This window comes from Silene latifolia, chromosome Y, assembly GCF_048544455.1.
Source record: "Silene latifolia isolate original U9 population chromosome Y, ASM4854445v1, whole genome shotgun sequence".
Lineage (NCBI taxonomy): Eukaryota > Viridiplantae > Streptophyta > Magnoliopsida > Caryophyllales > Caryophyllaceae > Silene > Silene latifolia.
This window is the reverse complement of record NC_133538.1, coordinates 240,506,612-240,517,269: the sequence shown is the minus strand read 5'-3', so window position 1 is coordinate 240,517,269 and position 10,658 is coordinate 240,506,612. Positions and strand designations below refer to the sequence as shown.

At 38.2% G+C, this 10,658-nt stretch overlaps 1 long non-coding RNA gene across 1 annotated transcript; it reads right to left on the bottom strand.

Moving 5' to 3' along the window:
• Positions 1 to 8,712: 8,712 nt before the first annotated feature.
• Positions 8,713 to 10,126, bottom strand: LOC141628560 (uncharacterized). The gene is made up of 4 exons (XR_012537150.1): positions 9,440 to 10,126; positions 9,169 to 9,305; positions 9,035 to 9,072; positions 8,713 to 8,791 (listed from the first exon to the last, which is right to left on the bottom strand). It is a non-coding gene; the product is annotated as an uncharacterized LOC141628560 (long non-coding RNA).
• Positions 10,127 to 10,658: the final 532 nt, after the last annotated feature.

Below are 10,658 nucleotides of genomic sequence, written 5' to 3'. Positions count from 1 at the left end.
GATGATCCAAATTGTTCAATCACCTTACTAATATTATTAGAGTAATATATGGGTATTAGTAATCAATTTTAAGGTAGACTACTAAACAAATATCTAGCAAATATTATTTAGTAGAGATAAGGGATAATCTTGGGTGCAATCAAGAGGAGTGGCTTCTATACTTAGAGTCTTTGGAGGATCATCCTAATACTCATCATAGCTCAAGAACAAGTGAAGGTAGGAGACCTTACTTGTGCCCACAAAGCCGAAATTAACAATGTAAGGGACATTGTTTTCTTATAAATCTTTTATTTTGTTATGCATGCACTAGATCAAAAGAACAAGTAATTAAGAAATTAATTAGTTCATTATTAAAGGAGTCTAATAAGAGGTATATGAACCTAACACAGAATGGGGAATAGTAATCATCAAAGGTGAACAAAAATCTGCCCAGGAATGTTACACTGAATCATTAAAACCTTCTAAGGCAAGTAAGTCTCTTGCTTAGCAGTTGCAATACCCTGTCAGGAGCACTTATGTGGCAAACACCCAAATGGAAATAGATCAAATAGTACTGGACCCTAAGTACCCTGACAGGTATGTATTGGTGGGATCTAATGTCCCTGATAACGTCAGACCAGAACTAGTAAGCTTTCTTAAAAATAAGTCTACAATTTTTGCCTGGTCACACTTTGATATGATTGGAATAAATGCTAATATTATTACCCATAAACTCAATATTGACACCTCTTTTAAGCCTGTACAGCAGAAAAGGAGAAAATTTGCCCCTGAACGCAACGCAATCATTAACGAAGAGGTGGAAAAACTCCTAGACATGGGAATGATCAGGGAAATAATGTACCCTGAATGGCTGACCAATATGGTCGTAGTGTAAAAGAAGAATGCCAAGTGGAGAGTATGTGTAGGGGATTCAACCAAATCAAAATGCATCCAGTTGATTAGGAAAATACTGCATTCATCACGGAAAGGGGCATATATTGCTACACAACAATGCCCTTTCGCCTGAAAAATGCAGGGGAAACCTACCAACGCCTGGTTAATATGATGTTCTGATGTGACAATAATTAGAGCATATTTAGTCCTCGAATTAGCTTTGTTCCCATGCTTTTTAGTGCATATTTATTGGGTCATTTATTGTCTTTAGTTCTTTGTTTTGCATATTATTTGAGGTTTTGATCCCTTGGTAGGAAAGGAGTGCAAACCTTGTATTTTCATGGCAAAATGAGGCTAAATTGATTAAATTCAATGACCAAGCATCAAGGAGAGACAAGATTAGAAGGCCTTTGTACATATTATAGTAGATGGGCAATGATGAGAAAAGATCCTTGCATCCCCGTGGAAATCCCCAAGGATTTTGTGAAGAAAAAGGAAGGAAAGAAGAAGGAACAAGACTGCCTTACAATCCGTGCGGATTGTCTAGAAGACGCCCGTCTTCACCCCACAATCCGTGCGTGTTCACCCCCAAGACGCCCGGGCAAAAGCTCCAGAAGACGCCCGTCTTCACCACCTGGACGCCCGGGCAGAGACCGCCAAATCCGCCCGTCCCGTGCTAAAGACGCCCCGTTTCCCAGACAATCCCATTTCGTCTTCTTCAAGCTTCAAGGAAGGATGCACATCTTTTTCTAAAGACCGGAGTCTTCCAAAAGAGACCGGCGTTTCCTCAGAAAGGGACTTAATCGTCATTTAAGCCCTTAGTTAACCCTAATTCATACACCTAATCCCCACTATAAATAATCCATTAGTCTAATTAGAAGAGCATGTTCTTCTTAGCAATCCTTAGAGTAGTTAATATCCATCAAATCTCTCTTTAATCTTGTAATCAACATTTAATCAAGTTTTAATACAAGTTTTATTTCATTAATCTCTCTCTTGTTCATCCTTTATTTTGGGTGATTGAAGATTATATGGGTTATTATTGGGAGATTGACAACCTCTCAATCAAGCATTCAAGTACTTCTTTTATTCTTTGCTTTATTATTGGAATCATTAGTAGGTATAATTCTCTTAATCCCTCTTTAGTTATTGTTAATCACTTTCATTTATTCATCATGTTTCACGTTTTTGGTATGATTGACAACCTTGCTAGCATGTTCAACATGATAATGAGTGAGTAGTTTCCTTAGCTAGGGTTAATGGGTGATTAGGGGAAACCAACATGGGGGATGATTCATGCTTAAATTAATATGCTTTCATAGTTTATTTGCTTGCTTGTTGTGATCTCAACTTATGCACATGTTATGTTTGATGAAATTTGAGCCTATGAATCCTTGCATTTTTTACCCATCACCTATCTTTTCAATGAGACTTGTAAGACATAAACCAACTCGAGTCTCATTAGACCATGCATATTGTTGAGTAGGGAAGATTAAGTCGACTTGTAGGTGTTGTACAATCTAATCGATTCGGCTCCGGGACCCAAACTTTCCTAGGATTGTAAGATATAAACCAACTCAATCCATCACAATAATAATTGCTTGCTTATAACTTGAGAATATTTTTGTATAATCAATTCCCATGAATGCCCTATGATCCCATGACACCCTAGTACCTTTTATCAATTGTTTACATCCCTTTTTATTCATCTTGCTTGTTTACTTTCATTGTTATTTAGTTTAGTGATCTTCTACATCAAACCCCAATTGTGACACCCCTTAAGACACCACTAGTTGCAATAGAAATCTCATCTCAATTCCCGTCCCTTGGGATCCAAACTTTACTTGCCTCTTTACTAATTGTAGAGTTGTTTGTGAAGTTATAAATTGTGTTTTGGTCTAGGTGCTCCTAACGACAAGTAACCAAAAAATATAGTCCGACCAAAAATGGCGCCGTTGCCGGGACGGTGTTAACTTGATTTAGATTTTCTTACATTGTTATTAGTTGTGTCTTTCTTTGCCTTGGGGAAGTAAAACTCCTCAAGGTTTGTTCTAATTGTTTTCGAGTTGTTTGAGATTTTGCATGTCTAGAAGGTCACAAGGTGACTTGTTACCCTTTGATCACGAAATTGAAAGGACCTTGACAATCAATAAGAGAATTGGTAGGAGAACTTTGAGAGGTATTGGTGAGGTTGTAGATATTCAACCAAATACTATTGAGTTCATCAACCCTTTTGCAAGAGAAGGCGAGGAGAACCCAACACAAAATCCAACACAAAATCAACCCACAATGCCTAAGTTTTCATCACATTCCGTACCCACCGAGGAGCGATTCAAGGGAATTTGTCGCTCATGTCCTCACCATGGACTTAACGAGTGGTTCTTGGTACAACAATTTTGGAACGGTCTTTATGAAGATTCAAGGAACATTCTCAACATGGGATCAAATGGAATGTTCACCGAAGTTGATGACAATCAAACTTGGAACAAAATTGAGGAAATGGCGGTCCATAACTCACAATATAGTAGACCTCGCAAGGCTACTAGAGGAGGAAAGCATGAAGTGGACTCCATTAATCAATTGGGCGCTCAACTTAGTGCTCACATTGATACCATCAATTTGAAGTTTGAAAAAGCTATGGCTAGACTTGAAGAAGCCTCAAAATCACCAAAGCATCATGTTAATGCCATGACGGCATCTTCATCAATCCAAGTGGGATATGTGAGAATTGTGGAACTTTGGGACATGACCAAGGTGAATGTAGGGGAACAAATGAACAAGTGAATGCTTTCCAAGCATACAAGAGTGGTACCCCTTATTCAAACTATTACAATGAAAACACCAAATTCCATCCAAATCTCTCATACAAAAGCCAAAATGTTCAAAACCCTCAACCAACATACACCCCACCTCCCATGAGAAACCAAAATCAAAGACCCTTTTACAACCAAAACCAAGGTTACCAAAATCAAACTCCATACAATCAACAAAATGACCAAGGTTTTGATGTTCAAAAAGCGGTCCTCGAAATTCAAAAGAATCAACAAGAGTTTTTCACTCAAATGCAAAAGGATAGTCAAGCAAAGGAAATCACCATCAACAACATCCTAGCTCACACCAAAATGTTGGAAACCCAATTGACTCAACTAGCATCTTCAAGCTCACAAAGACAAAAGGGGCAATTACCACCTCAAAGTAATCCCCCAAGACATGAAACGGTTAGTGCCATTCACTTGAGGAGTGGTACAAGGTATGAAGCACTGAAGAAGCAAGTTGAGGATGAAGTTGTGGAAGCTAGTGACAAAGAAGAAATTGTGCAAAACTCCAAGGATGGAGAACTATCAAAAGAAGAAATTTCAAAGAAAAATGAAGACAAGGTCAAGGAGAAGGAGCCCATTGTGATCAGACTTCCTTTTTTGAGTCGTCAAGCCAAGCCCAAATTTGATGACCAACTTGGAAAATTTATGGAAATTGTGAAGAATTTGGAAGTCTCAATTCCTTTCACGGAATTAATCAATCACGTGCCGGCCTATGCAAAATACATGAAAGACATCCTCACAAAGAATAAGTCGATCAGAAAGCTTGAGACTATCGCCTTCACTAAGGTGAGTAGTGCAATCCTTCAAGGGAGTTCACCTCCAAAACTCAAAGATCCGGGAAGCTTCTCAATACCGTGTACCATTGGCGACACCACGATCAACAAAGCCTTATGTGATCTAAGGGCTAGTGTGAGTGTTATGCCGTACTCGGTGAGTAAAAGGTTAGGGATGGGAGAGCTTAAATGCACCAATATCACACTCCAAATGGCCGATAGATCGACGAAGACACCATTAGGGATATGGGAAGATGTTCCCGTAAGAGTTGGGAAATTTTTCATCCCGGTGGACTTTGTCATTGTTGACATGGAAGAAGACTCCAACATTCCAATCATTCTATGAAGACCTTTCTTACACACCGCGGGTGTGGTGATTGATGTGAAGCATGGAGAGCTCACTCTAGAAGTGGGAGATGAGAGCATAACTTTCAATATTGATAAGACCATGAGAGCTCCCCGTTTGCATGAACCATGTTTTATGGTTGATCATTATAGCCGGAAGGATGATAGGAAGAAGTCGGAATTCCAATGGAAGAAGAAAATTGAAGATGCTCCATTCAAAGAGCAAGTGAATTGTAACAAAGAGAGCTTGAAAAGCTCGCCAAAGTCAAGCAATGAAGAGGATGGCCACATTGGCCAAGACAAGAAAGTGGGAGAGTTGTCTCTATCAACTCAAGAGATCTTTAGTGATCAAGTAGATGAAGTTTGTGGTCTTTGGGACGATGAGTTTGAAGGGATTTTCAATCCCTATATTGATAATGCTATCGATCAAGACCGACAACAAGGGCAAAGGTCTATTGAAGACCTCTATCATGATAATGAACAAGCTTTTGATTACTTCTTCAAGGTGTTGAGCAACATCAACAACACCTTGGACATGCCCCCATGACATCTCACTAAGGATGAGAGTTTGGTGAAGTCCTCCCTAAACCACCATTTGTAAATATTTCTAACTCCCTAACTCGCATTTTAATTCTTACATTACATTTTTTGTCATTATTGGATTTTTATTCATTGATCAAGATAATTATCATTTTTGAGAGAAGTGAGGGAGGGACTAATGATTTAATTGATGTGTAGTGCTTTAGCTTAGTGTGGGGATAGCAATTGCCTAGGCTATTCATGCCTTAGTAGTGCCCCTACAATGAAGAACACAGGATTTGAAGAATGAAAAATGACAAGGGATATGCAAGTGCACGGATGGAAATGAATCCGGGTAAAACAGGGAGAATCCGAGCGTCTTCATGGGAATCCGCCCGTCTTCAGGCAATCCGGGCATCTTTGTCAGAATCCGCCCGTCCATCTGAGCTGGGAATTTGAAATTTTGGGACTGTTGAAGAATCCGAGCGTCCTGGAGGAGAAGACGCTCGTCTTCAGAAATCCGCCCGTCCTGAAAGGAAAGACGCCCGTCTTTTTGGCTGGGAAAAACAAGAAACCTCACTGTATGAGAATCCGCCCGTCTTCAGCAGAAGACGCCCGTCCTGCAATCAAAGAATCCGAGCGTCTTTACTGAAAGACGCCCGTGTTTAGGCGAGAATTCTCAAACAAAAACAGGCAGAATCCAAGCGTCCCGAAGGAAAGACGCCCGTCTTCCCCTGCTGTTTCAATTTTTTCCGGTACTTTAAAAACCCCCTCCCACATTCATTTCTTCATTTCTTCATTCAAAACACTACCCATAAACCCCAAAACTCAAAACCCTCATCCTCTCCATCACCAAAACAAGATTTCCTCAACCAAATTCAACAAAATCAAATCAAAACTTCTTTCTAACAACAATTAATCACTCCTCTTCCAACAAAAATCAAACCAAGCACCAAAATCTTCAACCTTTGAGTCGATTTTTGATATTATAAAGGCAAAGCCTTTCATCTTAAAATCGATTAGGGTATACTTGGAAATTGAAGATTTTCACTCTTTTCTTGGTTAAATCATTAATGGCAAGGACAAAAGGAGCAACAAAGGCACCTAAGGCAAAGGCACTCTCAACAAGACAAAAGAGTCTTCAAGCAAAGAAAGCCTCATTGGCTATGGTGGTAGCTAGTTCAAACTTGGAAGTGCAAAAACAACAACCTCCCTTGGAAGCAACAACATCAACAACCCCGGAAATTGCTCAACTATCAAACTATCCGGAGGTAATTTTCATTTCTAACTCCCATAGGGATACATTTGCCAAGTATGCTAGAAAATCCTTTCTATCCACCAAGTTCATATGTGAAGATGCCTTGAACAAATTGGGTATCCTTGAACAAACTAAAGCCTTCTTTGAAGCCATGGGGTTGGGAAAAGTGTTTGCTACAAGAGAATTGACATACCCCTCCCTTATCTTAGAATTCTTAAGTTCTTTGAAAGTTACTAAGGTAGAGACAAGAGAAAACATCGAGTTCCGCCTTGCAAATGTCAGTAGGCGCATCACCTTTGATGAATTGGGTAAAGCATTGGGTCTTAGTGATTCACCTAGTTATTTCAAGAATCCCGGAAAGTATGACCCCGCTCGTCTTTGGGAGGCGATTTCCGGGAGGAAATTTGAGAACTATCATTCTAGTCGCGCTCTATTAGTCCACCATCCGGGCATTAGAGTGTGGCACAAGGTCATCGGGAATACAATCATTGCAAGAAAAGACACTAACCACTTTAGCAAGCTCGATTGTATTCTTCTTGAGTCGGCCTTAAATATTGGAAGGGAATTCACCATGCCTTACAATTCTCTAAGGCTTTTGGTGGAAAGATGGCTAAATGTTGATTGTGGAAAGCAAGGTACCACCATTATTGTAAACGAAGGTCTAGTCACTCTTTTGGCTAAGTACTTTGATCCGAATTTCAACAAGGATAGCAAGTATGTGGCGAAAAAGGGGGGTCATCTCATTGACATGGATGCCATGATTAACAAGTACAAGTGGGTCACTCATAACCCTCTTCACACCAAGTATGGGTGGCTCACCAATGAGGCTAGATCTTTTACTTTGCCTTCTAAGATATGCCGTTTGAGTGTCCATCGGACCAACTACCTTCTTCCCCTCTCAAAAGAAGCCGAATACATCATCCGTCAACAAAGGGGTAAAATTAAAATGCCCTCCTCTTCCATTGTCACACCACCCTATCCATCACTAGTAGAAAAAACTCCTACGGTGGCGGTCGAAAATGACCTTTTATGGCGGTTTTTAAAGGTTTTGGATGCGTCGTTTATCACGGGGTCGTATATACTTTTGCGGCGGTTGTACAACCGCCACTATAGCTCGCCTACAGTGTCGGTTTTCCAAACAAAACCGCCATTATAGGCTTATATAAAACGGTGGTTGTTAGACAAAAACCGCCACTGTAACTCATCTAACGTGGCAGTTATTGTTTGAAAACCGCCACAATAGGTATTTTAATAATAAATTTGTACCATAACCCGCCACTACATATTTTCTATAACGTCGGTTGTTGTTAAAAAACCGCCACTAAAAGTAATTATCACGTCGGTTGTTAGTAAAGAACCGCCGCCATAGAAAGATTTTTTTAAAAAAAAAAAATATTTGCTACCAAAAATTTTGGCAACAATATCTATAGATTTGACAAGCTAAATAGCGAAATAAACTAACAATGCAAACAAAAGAATGCCAACCAATGAACTTGCATATCATCCGACATAACTATAATGCCTATGTTCCAAAATTATACATCAAAGTGTATAAATAATCACATACACGTCTTATTTAATAAAATAACCAACATTTCATGTTCTCTAAACATTTAATATCCCACACGTCTTTAACATCTTTCATCTCGTCAAGTAACATAGTTGAATCTGCAATAATACATTTAGCAAACCAATAATTAGAAAAAGAGGTTATGGCAAAACAAGTAGTATAGCTTATTATCCCCACTTAGTATACTAGTGTGTTGCTTAGCTTCGAGTAGTGTAGCTTATTATTCCCATTTAGTAAATCTTTAAGTCAGATACGTTATTTTATATCAAGACAACAATATTTAACATCATCTTACACTATATCAGCAGCAATTTACACAAGTTAAAGAATGAAGGAATTTACATATGAATGAACTACATCCTTGCTTGACAATTATCGCATGAGGGACAAAAGAAGGATCACTTTTTCGCAACACATGGAAGTAGTCAACCTGCACACAAAATCAAAGGAATGTAAGATTAACTGGTCAGTATAATGTAATTTTAAACATGATTTATTATGAGACTCTTAATTAAACATTTAGAAAGGAAAAAAAACTACATTCATTTTCAGTATGCCAGTGAGGACTTCAATGGCAATAATGCAGAAATTTGTGTCATTCAGTGGTGATTTGATTGGTGCTCCAAATCAGTTTCTACAAAAATCAGAAATCAATTAGTATACTTCATCAAATCTCATGAATATATGAGTATCCAACTCCCCATTGACTTATAGCCCTCAAAAACAACCACTTGGTGAATGGAATCCTAACTTAATATTTCATGAATGCCTGAATATTTACTTGCAGCTGGTCAAGTTGTGTGATAAAGAGGTGTTACTATTTGTGAATAAGGGCGTAAGGAACAAAAGAAACCATAAGACTAATCAGAGAAAGCACCTTCTGTAAGTGACTGATCAGTGCAAGTGGTATTAGTCCTATATCACAATGTCAAACAATCAAAGTCGATAATTTCTCATAACTAGAAGCACATTAGTTAGAAAATAAAAATCAAGGGCTTTAGAAAGTCCCACCTCCACTTTTACGGCAGTTCCAGAATTCAAGTGACAAAGCATCATTTTTAGCAGAGAGCAAAGTGGAGGAGCTCATCTCTGCTAACTTAGCATCATCATAACATGTACCAGCAGCCTCCCAAGCAGCAGAAATTAGCCTGCATTAAAATTCAAACAAGTCTACTCAAACCCTCCATTGCACAAAGATCACAACACGAAACTGAAAGAAAACGGAACAAAAGCCATCAACTATGTTCCACATATTGTATTGGGTAGGCATTTATCAAGGTACCTTGGATTGAAGAGGTACAACAGCCGATGTCGCCTTTCTTCTGGAATTTCGGAAATTTTCTTCCTAGACAATAAAACGAGGTGCCAACAAAGCTAAGAGATTACAGTCTTACACATTTAACATTGTACAGTAGTTCAGAAATAATTTCAGTATCATGTTCCTATGATAGATCCTATGAAGATTTAAGGTGTTGAAGTAAGGTTAGAAACATAGCACAAATTCTCAAAAATAACTTTCCCTTACCATCGGATCGTCTAATCCACGACTTAGTAAGTGCTAAACCAAACTATAAAACCCGAATCCAAGTAATCCTTGCATGACCCATTATTTATTTGTTTCTATACTAGCCAATCATTAAGTTCCTCATTTTGCAATGCAATACTGATTAATACTTCAACTAATCACAGCTTCATACACAAAAACAATGCAATGCTGATTTAAGCTATTACACAGAAGACTAAGAAAAAAATTCTCCTTCACATTAATCATAGCTGATCAGTACTTAGAATAAGCATTAGTGCATAGCTGCATGCATAAGTTATTAAAACTAATCCTACAAAATAAAGCTACATAATATGGAAAATTCATAGGTGGCGGAACCAAGATTTGAATTTAGTGATGCAAAATGAAAGAAAATATCGAATATTTTTAATGAAAAGTTTCATTTTTTTCATTGTTCAATGGGGACGACTGAAAAAGAACAAAAATATGAATTACCATAGATAAGAAGCAGGATTATAAGTAGAAGGATCCAAAGGAATAAGATCTTTAGGAGGGTCAAGAAATGTGACCACATCTTGTTCATCCAAGTATGATTTTTTACCATTTGGTAATACTTCAAAAGGCTTCTCATCCCACGATGTCGTTTTGAATACTCTCTCCCCATTTACTGCTTTAAGTCTTTCTTTAACTGATAATCTCAATCCTAATTAACCACAAAGATTAAAACTTTAACAATTAAAACACAATTTAAGATAATAAAATTGGAGATTAGAGGAAAAGAGGGATAAAGATTGGTACCTTTGGGGAAGATTTCAAGTGGGTTTTTGATGAATTGGTGGGAAATTGAAGAATGAATGTTGGGATGTTTTGGGTAGTGGAGATTATAGTTCCACCGATACAGCCATTGGCATTTGACTCCTACTCGAATAACAAATTGAGCTTACGCTAAACTCTATACAACTTAATATCAAGTTAGGATTCCATCAACATAAAGGAA